General features: G+C 39.8%; 1 long non-coding RNA gene across 1 annotated transcript in view; it reads right to left on the bottom strand.

The window, feature by feature from the left end:
* Positions 1-2,202: 2,202 nt before the first annotated feature.
* Positions 2,203-11,672, bottom strand: part of LOC131903735 (uncharacterized) — a 28,498-nt gene continuing 19,028 nt past the window's right edge. The window contains exon 2 of the long non-coding RNA XR_009377580.1: positions 2,203-2,470. This is a non-coding gene — a long non-coding RNA (uncharacterized LOC131903735). The remainder of the gene's footprint in view (positions 2,471-11,672) is intronic.

Here is an 11,672-nt window from a genome sequence, read left to right as displayed (position 1 = left end):
GCTCAAAAACCTGTATTCCTATTCTTCTCTGTAGCAAGCTCGCTACCTGGCAGCTGGCAGCTGCCATCAACTTCATGTATTTCAAGCTTCTGGACCTGCATCTTTTCCCAAACCAAACCAAACAATAAAATATATCCACTACAAAGTTCTCTCTTGTCTTGAGTTTCATTTATGTAATATTCCACACACCATCCATCCCATTCATATATTAATGGAAACACAGTTTGAACCTTGAGTTTTCCTGCACTTTGGACCTGATGATCGGCTGTGTTGGTTGTCAGCTTTGATCATTAGCTGGATTAGTGCAAATCCTCAAAGCTACTTGCTCCTAGATCCTGTCCCTTTCTCATCAAACCAATGCTGAGACGTCCAGTGGCTCAAGTTCCCCTCCACCCACCATCCACAAAATTAAGCCAAGACTACAACCCAACCCTTACACTTTAGAGCTCCTTCCATTACTTGTGTGAACACCAGATCCCAGTAAGTAGATGCTGGGTGATCGGCTGAGATGTGGACATGGAGCAGAAAGAAGCAAGCAGCTTGTTATTTATCCGGAATTGAACTGCATTACCAGAGGAGGAAGAGAGTTTGGGGAAGAATTTAGGGGCTGATGTAGGTGTGGGAGATGATGTTCTATTGAAATATTGGAAATAACAATATCACATATTTTAAAAGATAATAGTCAACAATCCTTTCTTGCTAAATAAGCTCTATGTGAATCCTTTTAATAAGATAACCAACAATTAGAATTAAATATCCCCATCATTGCCTTGTTCATTTGACAAACTCCAAATCAAACCTCTCCAACTTCCTTGGTATGATTGTTTTCCTAGTCCTCCAACCATTTGCCCATGGGAATTTCTGTCACTGAGGTTGCCATGACTGCAGACACAATTCTTCATCCCTAAGAAACACCCAATTTATCAATTTTCCCTGTAGAGTGCTCAGCTATGGCAATGCCTCCCTCATACTTCTCCCACTTAGAACTGGAACTGATACTTGGCAAGAACCATAAGGATTTTTTTGTTAATCTCGTATCCCTATTCAATTTAAATGACACACTATTGCATAGGGCATGCAATCCTTTTCTTAGGAACTTCTCTGAAGTATAGTGGCTGAGAATACAAGGCACTGGATAAATAACTAACTCCTAGAGAAATTGGATCAATGAATGTCTTAGTTCCTTTACTGTTGTTATAACAAAATACCCATGCCCGGTTACTTTATCAATAAAGAGGTTTCCTGGCTCATGGTTGGAAGGTCCAAACAACATGATAGTGGCATCCTGGTGAGGACCTCTTTAGCTGAGTTCCATGGCACAGAAGGAGTAAGTATTACATGCAGAAAAGACAAAGTAAAAGGTGTGGTCTCATTTCAAAATAACTTTTTTTTTGAGACAGGGTTTCTCTGTGTAGCTTTGGAGCCTGTCCTGGAACTTGCTCTGTAGACCAGGCTGGCCTTGAACTCACAGAGATCCACCTGCCTCTGCCTCCCAAGTGCTGGGATTAAAGGCCTCCACCACCACTGCCCAGGTCAAAATAACTTTTTATTAACAAGAAATAACTCTATCAGTGAGGCCCAACTAGTTCCTCAAGATGACTATTAATCCAGTTCTTAGTATAAAGCTCTCATGACCTAATTATCTACTTCTTTAAGCTTCTGCTTACCTCACTAAAAACCAAGGTTCTAACACAGAAGCCACCATGGGACAAATCATAGCCCAGGTATCACAGCAATAGAAAAGATGATAAAGTCCCTTCCTCTCCTCCTACTAAATTGCCTTTCCAAGCCCCAATGATAGACTCATCTGAATTCATCTTTTATGGTTGAGCCACTGACTCTCTTAAGAAGCCACAATGGAGTTGGTAACAGAGGGTCCCGGCTATGAGCTTATATATGTTTCTTCTTTTCTCACTTCACATCCTTACTCTCTTGATTGTGCTGTCTGAGTATTGGATCTCCTACTAAAGAACTAGGGCTTAAATTTTTCTTAAGCATATCTATATGGAACCTTTGCCAGCAAATATAAGCAGTTTATATGGGATATCAAGTGGCGAATGGGATAGATCTGGTCTTCCTTACATGAAGCATTTGATATAGTAAGAAGAACAGACAGTACGTTGGCAACCTGAAACAAAAAGAAAATATTACACTAAATTAAACTCTGAGATGAAATAACACAGGAGTAAGGGGGAAATAAGATGAAGTCTACATGAAGAATTTAATACATCCAAGGAAGCTATGGAAAGAGTCAGCCACGACAGGAGCAGAAGGAAAAGAGTTGTTAGCTTCCAGGGTGAGCAGAGCTGGAAAGCAAGAATGAGCTCTGAGCTGAGTATTCCACACACTGAATGAAGATGGGATGGTCACGATCAAGGCCAAGGATGACTCACTTGATGATGGGAGATGCAGGGCTCCAATGCTGTAGATTTATAGAGTTGGTTAAAGATGGCTTTCATTATAAATGTCTCTAAAAGTGATTAAAATGTTTTGAACATAGATGTTACAATATAATCCAGTAGAATCTTAATTACAATTCATGATCTTTCTTAGCATATTTGAATATCTTTTGCTTATAGATCACAAAAGAACAAAATATGTATGAAAATAAATTCATAGAAGCAAATTTTGTACACACGAGTTAACACAAACATAAATATGCTCAATACACATGCTTATCACCACAACTTTCTCCTCTCTAGGAGACTATCATCTCTTGTAATAATAATTCTCCTTTGTCCAGATGCTCCAGTGATGTTTCTACAGTTGGCTTCACATTCATACATCTTGCTTTCATTGTGTTGCAGAAAGTTCACAGTATCTGTGACTGCAATTTCTTAAAGTACAGAGGCTCTTCTGCCTCAATTAGAGTTTTTCATTAACTATAGTTCTGTTGCTATGGCTCTCATTAGTGCAATCTGCTAATTCACAAATTCACGGAAGTACCGAAATACATTTTGCTAATATGTGGTGCAAAATGCCTCCTATATAATATAATTTACAAAATGCCTGCTGCAGCTTCTGGGAGAGTGTCTATAGACTATCCTGGGTTAGGATGAAGGTAATATACCTTCTAGGCACAGAAAGCTCTCCTCTCAAAGGCTTCTTTTGAGGGTTGTTATTTGTCTCTGACTGTCAGTGTTCTCAAATTGCCTCTCTGGCATTGATTTTTAGCGAACTCATGCCCCTTTAAAATGCATTATATTAACAAAATTTGGCAAGAATATTTTTTAGATTAATTTCAGAAAGTAACAGCTCTAGTGAAAATTTAAACCAAATATTGATGTCGCCTTAGCCCAAAGCAAGATGGACAATAACCTATGAAATGTGTTTTGAGGGACAACAGAAATGCCCACCAACTAAATGTGCCATTTTTTTGGCTAGAAACTGCACACTAGAAGTTCATCGCCTTTCCTTGGCTAGAAAGCATAGTCAGCTTGGCACTTTCTTAACGTGGATTGGTTGACAGGGTTGATTTTGAGAAGATTATGACAGGAGATAGAATGGGGTATGGAACAGATTCCAACAGAAGGGATGGACACTGGAAAGGCAGTGTGACCAGGGAAGTCTGTAAACAGGGACCTAGGAAAAACCCTCGGGCCCATGGGAGGTGGAAGCACAAGGCCCTGAAAGCAAAGATGGTTGTGTGCCAAATTCTGACTGCAGACTTCGCCTCAGGCAGGCACTGTTAGCACTTCAAGTCCCATTAGAGGACCTTTACTTTCAAGCAGATGGTGGCTTCATTGATAACAAAGAAAACAATAGTGGTAGCAGCAAAGATGGCCAGGCCTGGCTTCAAAGAGACAAACACCCAAGGGAAAGTTCCTAATGTTTCTTGGGAGTGAATTACTAAAAGAAAGAAAAAAAATCCTTAAATGGAACTGATGCAATGGTATAATTTATTTAAGAGAATAAATATCAAATTCATGATCACTTTGTTCTTTCCAGAGTGCCTCTTCACAGATGATGAGAAAGTCGATTCAGGTATGTATTTCACGTGAATGAAAAGGTTTCTGCATTCGAACATGTTTTTATGTGGGATGCACTCTGTGTCCAACTGGGCTACTGTTAGTGGCAGTTTGAAAAGGTGTCTGTGAGCATAGGATATTTTTAAGGTGAGCAATAAGACTTCAAGTCTCTACGATAATAGTCTGTCTCTTGTTTAAAAACACATTTTATCAGAAAAAAATGCAGTATCTATGTTTAGCTAAGTTCTAAAACTAAACTTATTTAAAAAAAACTTAATCTTATACACTTTCTTATGAAAAGCCTTGCAAATAAACAAATATCACACATGGAAATTAATGAAGGCTATCCATTTCAGTGAGCATTTACACAGAATAGGATCCAAAGCTGGGGAGCTTCTTCACACTGGTTTTTACACTTTGATTACAACATTTTTGCATATATTTACCTTGAAAACCAATAAATCCATGTCAGAATTAGAACTAGAGAAGCAAGTAGCTTTACATCCTCTTTTGTAACTTGTGTCCATTGCCTGCAACTTTTATACTATATATTTAAGAAATCTAAATTCTATAGATATAAAGTCAACAGAATGTAAAGACTTATTACTTGTTTTGGGTTGCATCATAAATGTCCCCCAAAGGCCCATGCGTTAAAGCTTTGATCCTCACCTAATGGTATGGTTAAGTGGCAAGAATAGTAGGAACAGGACCTAGAAGAAGTGGCTGGGGGTTCATCCTTGATGGGTAGATTAGAACCCAATCTAGTTTATTTCCTGATGGTTCCTTTGTTACCAGCTCGCTGCCATGTCACTCTGTCTTGCTGCAAGATCTAAAGGATCGAGCCAAATGTCCATGCACTGAAACTCCTGATTCAACTCTTTTTTCCTTTTAGTTAATTACCTCAGGCACTTTGTCAAAATGAAGCTAAGTTCAATTGTACCTTCACAGATGCACCTTTGGTGCTAAATATTTTCAAATTGACAAGACCTAGAATCACTTTGGCAGCAAGGAGCTAACTGTGTTTGTGAGGGAGTTTCTAGACTATGTTAACTGAGGCGGGAAGAGTTGCTTAAATGCCTGGGTATTCTGGGTTGAATAAAATCTTGAGAAAGCAAGCTGAGTACCAGCATTTATTATTCTCTGCTTCCTGACTCCAGATGCCATGTGACTAGCTGGCTCACACTCCTGCTGTGGTGATTTTCCCACCATGATGGACCAAAAGCCAAAATTAACCACTCTTTCCTTAGGCTGCTTTGCACAGGTATTTTGACAGATCGAGAAAAGTAACTAAGACAGAATTGACTTCATAAAGACAGAGATGTAAATATTATAATTTGTAGACATTTACATCTATATGTATGAACCATTGAAATACGAACACGTGTGTCTATATTGGAGTGTGTGTGTGTGTGTGTGTGTGTGTGTGTCTATATTGGAGTGTGTGTGTGTGTGTGTGTGTGTGTGTGTGTGTGTGTGTCTATATTGGAGTGTGTGTGTGTGTGTGTGTGTGTGTGTGTGTGTGTCTATATTGGAGTGTGTGTGTGTGTGTGTGTGTGTGTGTGTGTGTGTGTGTGTGTGAATTGGCAACTACGTCTGTTTACTTCCAGGCGCTCTCATTACTAGCCTATAGCTTAAGATCCACCTGCAAACCTGGCCACGGCTGAATCAGCCAAAGTTTCAGGATTTTTTTTTTCCTTTGTCAATTGAACCATATGTTGGCCACTTTGGCTTCTGAGATTTGACCTGGTTTTTTCCTTTCTCTCTTTCTTTATTTCTTTCTTTCCTTTTCTTTCTTTTTTTGTGCTTTCATAGAGGGAACTCCTCCATTCTTATTTCATCTGCATCTGGCTTCCATTTCATCTGTGCTTTCTGGGCACTCCCAATGTTTTATGTTGTTTGTCAAGCATGTCTACACCTCCCTGATCCTGGCAGATCATACTGTCTCTAAGTCTGGTTCTGAGAATTATCTCGGGCTGAGCACATGGAACTTCTTGTGTGTGCGTGTGTGTGTGTGTGTGTGTGTGTGTGTGTGTGTGTGTGTGTATGTGTGTGTGTGTTCATGAGTGTGCATGTATATGGAGGAGAAAGTTTGCTGTTGGGTGTCTTCCTCAATTGCTTCCAAATTTATTATTTGAGAAAATGTCTCCTTGAACCTGGAGCTCACCAATTTAGCTAACTAGTAGACCAGCAAGGCCTGTCCATAGTGCCCCTGTGCTGGGATTACAAGTGCCCATAAGCACACAGGGATTCTTACATGTGTGCTGGTAATCCAAACTCAAGTTCTCACGCTTGCATAAGCACCTTACTCACTGGAATGTCTTCCCTTCAAGCTAGTTGAGCAGGAATCTAGGTGTTAATAAAGTACATGGCCTTGACACAATAACTGATCCTTCCCTTCCCTTTCCATCCCTTCATTCCCTTCCCTTCCTCCCTTCTTCTTCCCTTCCCTTCATTTCCTTCTCCTTCCCTTCCCTTCCCTTCTCTCCCTTTCCCTTCCCTTCCCTTCTTTTCTCTCCCCTTCCTTTCCCTTCCCTTCCCTTTTTCCCTTTTCTCCCCTTCCTTTCCCTTCCCTTCCCTCCCCTTCCTTTCCTTTCTCTTCCCTTCCCTTCTCTTCTTTTCCTTTCCCTTCTCCTCCCCTTCCCTCCCTTCCTTCCATCCTTCCTCCTCACCCCTCCCTCCCCCTTTCCCTCCCTCCCCTTTTTCCTTACCTAGTCTGAATCATTCTACAGACACATCCAGAACAATGCTCCGCCAGCTCTCATCCTTCAGTTGAGTCAAGTTGTCACTTACAATTAGCTGTCACAATATTTATAGGGGTAAGGGCACACTAATTTTTTGAGAATATGGATTAAGTGAGATGAAATATATGAGAAGGAATTTGATAATCTGAAGAGGAAAAGGGTGAGAATTATTGGTGAAAGAAATAGGCCCAGTGACCTAAGCAACAGTACGTCTGAAGTACATGTAGTTCTTCATGCTGTGCCACATGGGAAATGGATGAGATTCTATGGCCACAAGAAGCCTGAAACTGGCTGTGGTGGTGAATCCTGTCACGCCAAGAATCTTGATCTTTGCTCAGAGAGTACTCTCACATTGAAGTTACTAACCAAGAGGGTGACCTGCTCATTCTTTTCAGTTTATTGTAAAAGTGTAAGATCATGCATAACAAATGAAAAAAAATCTTTAGAAGACAATGTTTAGGAGACTTGTAGGACAAATTGGTTTTAGCTAATTAACCTAAGCCATGGATGGCTGAGCAGCATGTGCCTTTCTCTTTGTTATTGTGGCATCACTGAGATATTTGTGCAATAGAAAGTGCATACAGATAGAACAAAAGTATTATCCCCCAAGGATACATTTTGAAATGATTAATATAAACAACACTATTGAAAAAGGTCCCAGTTATATCAGTCAGCAGTAATAAGAGCATATAATTCTCATACTCCTTGCATTTGTGCAAAAATAGAATGTCTTAAACAATGTCTATTAGTAGCTTCAGCCATGCAAAAGCATGAACAAAGTTCTTCTCTAAATTAGTGAGTATAGCCAAAATATAGTTTAAAATAGTATGAAACTATCAGTCAGCTTTCTATTATTGTCACAAATTTCTGAGATAATCAACATATAGAGACAAGTTCTATTTGGACTCATAAACATCAGAGGTATCAGGTCATAGCTGATTGTCTCCATTGCTTTTGACACTGTGACCAGGCACTACATCATTGTGGGTATTGTGTCACAGAGCACAGCTGTCACATCATAGCCAGGAAGAGAAGCCACAGAGGGAGACAGGAAAGGGCTCGGGTCCCAATAGCCCCTTCAAGAGCACATCCTCCAATAACTACAAGAAGCCCACCAGGCTTCATCTTGTAAATGTCCCATCACCTGTTAATATCATCATAGGCTGTGGACCTTTAGGCACATACCTTTAAAGGACATTTACCTGAACTATAAGACAAACCTTGCAGTTTATGGGGTTTTCTGACATATTTGTAAACCTGTTCCATTTTTAATTAAGGTTTAAAATGCTCAAAACAGAAATATATGTGTGTGTGTGTGTGTGTGTGTGTGCGCGCGCATATGTGCATGTATATATATACACATATATAATGTGTATATGTATATATATACACATATATGTATTATATAGTGTACACACACATATAGTAACAATACACTTCTTTTGTGACTGATATTTAGGTAAATTCTAAAGAGAGAGGATGACATGATAAAAATGCTTAAATTGTGACATGAATATTTCCACTGAAATGTGAAGGCTGTGGTCCTTTAAAATATGTTGCAATTAACTGCAGTCCTTTCAAATAGTCATCCCCAAGGAAGGAAAGTACTTTTTAGTTTCTGAAATACTATTTGAAGACTCAAAATACTTTTCAAATCATCAAAAAATTATTTCACACATCAATAATTTATAGCTTAGTAAAAGATTACTATTTGGGGTTATGCAAATTAGGAATATTTACTAATTCAGACAATGTTTATAAATAATTTCATGCATAATGAATGAAACTTAAAAACCATTTGATTTACCTTTTTAATTTTCAAGGTCATACTCACTAAGACGATGGAATTGGGTTAATAACAGTAAAATTAAAAGTTTGGGTTTTTAAATCAAAGGATTAAGTAATAAAATGTTCCAAATGCTTTCAGCTTTTCTTCATAGAAATGAATCCTAAGAACATCTCTAACATGTTATCTCTTATAAAATTAGTGTTACTTGTAACAATTTGTGTTTTATATATACTAAATAGTATCCACTTATAGAAGTATACCAAGTAAAAGCATTTTTTATAGTAGCCTAAAATTCAGCAATTTAATTAAATAAAATAGTCCCTTTATTACTAACCATCTTTTCATAATTAATTTAGTCTTTCCATATCCTGAGATCTTTGAGCCATTGTTTTGCTACCTGGGGTAGTGCACCATCCTAACCCCACTAGAATTAGCATGTTAATCAGACTACAAAGGCTGACCGCTAAGTTCCTGTGAGATGTGTCCCCCATAGGCTCCTGTATTTGAACACTTGGCCCCAGTTGGTGCGGCTCTTTGGGGAGGCTGAGAAACTTTAAGAACTCAGAGCCTTGCCAGGGTAGGCTCTGCGAGTTTATAGCCTCACCCAACTTTCAGTTTACTCTCTGCTGCCTGTGTGTGGCTGGAGATGTGCTCTCCCAGCATCCTGCTCCAGGTGCCTGCTGCCATGCTTCCCCTGCTGTTATGTACTATTCCTCTGAAACCTTGAGCTAAAATAAACTCTTCCTCCCATAAACTGCTTAACACCCACAAGAAAGGAACTAACACAGTTCTCTGGGAGGGAGTTGTCTGACTCAAAGTTACCTTTCTTTTTGTGGCTGCAACCAACATCACAACCCTGGTTAAAAGGAAGACAAAAGTCTAGTCTCCTCTCAGTTTGAGACATCTTGGAATGACTGCCAACTTTAAAGATTCCTGTGGAATTTCTGATCATTCCACTGAGGCTGCATCACAGTTCAGTTTCATGTCCCTGCCATTACCAGGTGGTATCCCCTAATAAATCACCTGGATGAAGAAAGGCCTAGCCTCTGTCTCAGCTATGGGTTCTTATATTTTGGGTTATGAGCCTAGCCTTTAATGACCAAGCCATTTCTCCAGCCCTTAGCTGTGGTTTCTATTGCTTTGATTCAAAGTTTTGTAACTGTGGTCTTCTTTAAAGCAAAGTAAAATAAAATAAATAAAATAAAATAAAAACAAGAAAAATAGGTTCTTATTCCAAGAAGGAAGAACCAGGGCACCGTCACAATCAAATCAAAGCAAAAACAAATTTCGAGACTATCAAAAGTTCAATGCTTGATGTCTGGGACCCACTCATGGTTGCCTGGGCTCCAAGGAGCTTGGACAGTCACACTCCTCTGGCTCTGCCATTCACAGCACATGCAGCTTGTCTGGTGGGCTCAGTTCCACTCTACAGCTTCTGTTGTCCTTGGCAGTTGTTCCATGGTGCTGCCATCTCCAAAATGCTGGTGCTGCAACTGAGCTGCATGTTCATCAATAGCCTTTCTTGGGTTCTCATCAGGAAATCTAACCCTGTTACATGATGCCAAGACTAACTCCATGACCCCTTCAATCCTGGGGCTTCAGCTGTAACTGAGGCTGTACCTTCACCAATGGCTTCTTCTAGCTTCTCACAGTGTCAAGCCTCGGCTACTCTCCATGACCTTGTGCCTTCAAACGAGTACCTTCTGGGAGAGGCATACACAGTAGCAGTTGCAACCTCCAGTATGAAGTACATCCTCAGACTCCTGTGGACTACAGCTTCTGTGTGCTGACCCTTGTGAAGTATATCTAGGAGATTTTACCTCAGTGATGCTGGTTTCTTTTTAATCATACCTTCTTCAGCCCCAGATGACCAATATCTCCTATCCCAGCAAAGCAGAGATTTCACTTTAGAGGTTCTTAATTCAAAATATCCATAGCCCTTATATAGTCTTTAGGGAACTCTCAGGCTTCCTTTTGGAACTGCACAAGCCAGGCTTGCAACATCTGTACCTCTCTCATCATTATAATCTAAGTTTTAACAACAGCTTATTGGCTTCTCCAGCCTGGAGTTCCAAAGTCCTTCCCACTCTTGGTACTAATTTCTGCCTCTGTTAGGGTTTCTGTTGCTGTGATAAGACACTATGATCAAGATCAACTTAGGGAGGAAGAGATTTATTTTATCTTATACTCTGTCACTGCAGGAAGTCAGGACAGGAACTCAAGAAAGGCAGGAATCTGGAGACAGGAGCTGATATACAGGCCATGGAGGAGTGTGGCTTACTGACTTGCTCCCCATGGTTTGATCAGCCTGTTTTATGATTCACCCAAGAACTACCTGCACAGGGGTCATACCACCCATAACATGGTTGGCCCTCCCCCATCAGTCATTAATTAAGAAAATGCACCATAAGCTTGCTCACAGACCAATCTAGGGGTAGGGCGCTGAGATTTCCTGTTTCAAAATGACTCTAGCTTGTGTCAAGTTGACATGAAACTATTCTGGCACAATATCTCAGAGTGTGTTTACTGATCAAAAGGACAGCTGGTGCCACAGGGAGTCAAAGGAAGTATATTTTGAAATTTATCTTGGAGCAGGATCTTGGTAATTTCTAAGGACTGAGCAGTGTTCTCTCATCCTCCAAATTCTCATGTTAAAGCCATCACCAGTGTGATCATGTTTGGAGACAGGGGTTTCAGGAAATAATTAAAGTGAAAGGAGCTCATGAGGCTAGGGTCCTAATCTCAGAGGACTGCAGGCCTTACATGAGAAGTGAGTTTCCCCATCCTTCTCTTTGTCTTCCCTTCCATCTTTCCTTCTTCACTCATTTCTTCTGACAGCACTGTGAGAAGCGGGCTGTCTGCAAGCTTACATATAATCCTTCACCAGACTGAACTATCCATTCTGGAATTCTGATATCAGAATTTTAGATTATCGAAACTTGGAGGAAATTATTGTGTATTATTTAGTCCACCTAGTGGATGGCATATTTTATGTAAATTCAAGCCATTGATTCTTGAAAACCTTAAAAACAGTAGAGGGGAGTTGTTAAAACTTCTACTAAAGATGAATTCAAATGGGGTTCTGATAAATGAGAATGAACTGGTCAATGCACATGTTGGAATGGTTCTAGATATGTAATGACTAAAAAAAAGGTCTTTGTAATTAGGTCATTC

This window comes from Peromyscus eremicus, chromosome 2 (genome assembly GCF_949786415.1).
Source record: "Peromyscus eremicus chromosome 2, PerEre_H2_v1, whole genome shotgun sequence".
Lineage (NCBI taxonomy): Eukaryota > Metazoa > Chordata > Mammalia > Rodentia > Cricetidae > Peromyscus > Peromyscus eremicus.
Note: the sequence above shows the minus strand (reverse complement) of the source record. Positions and strands in the feature narration are given on the sequence as shown.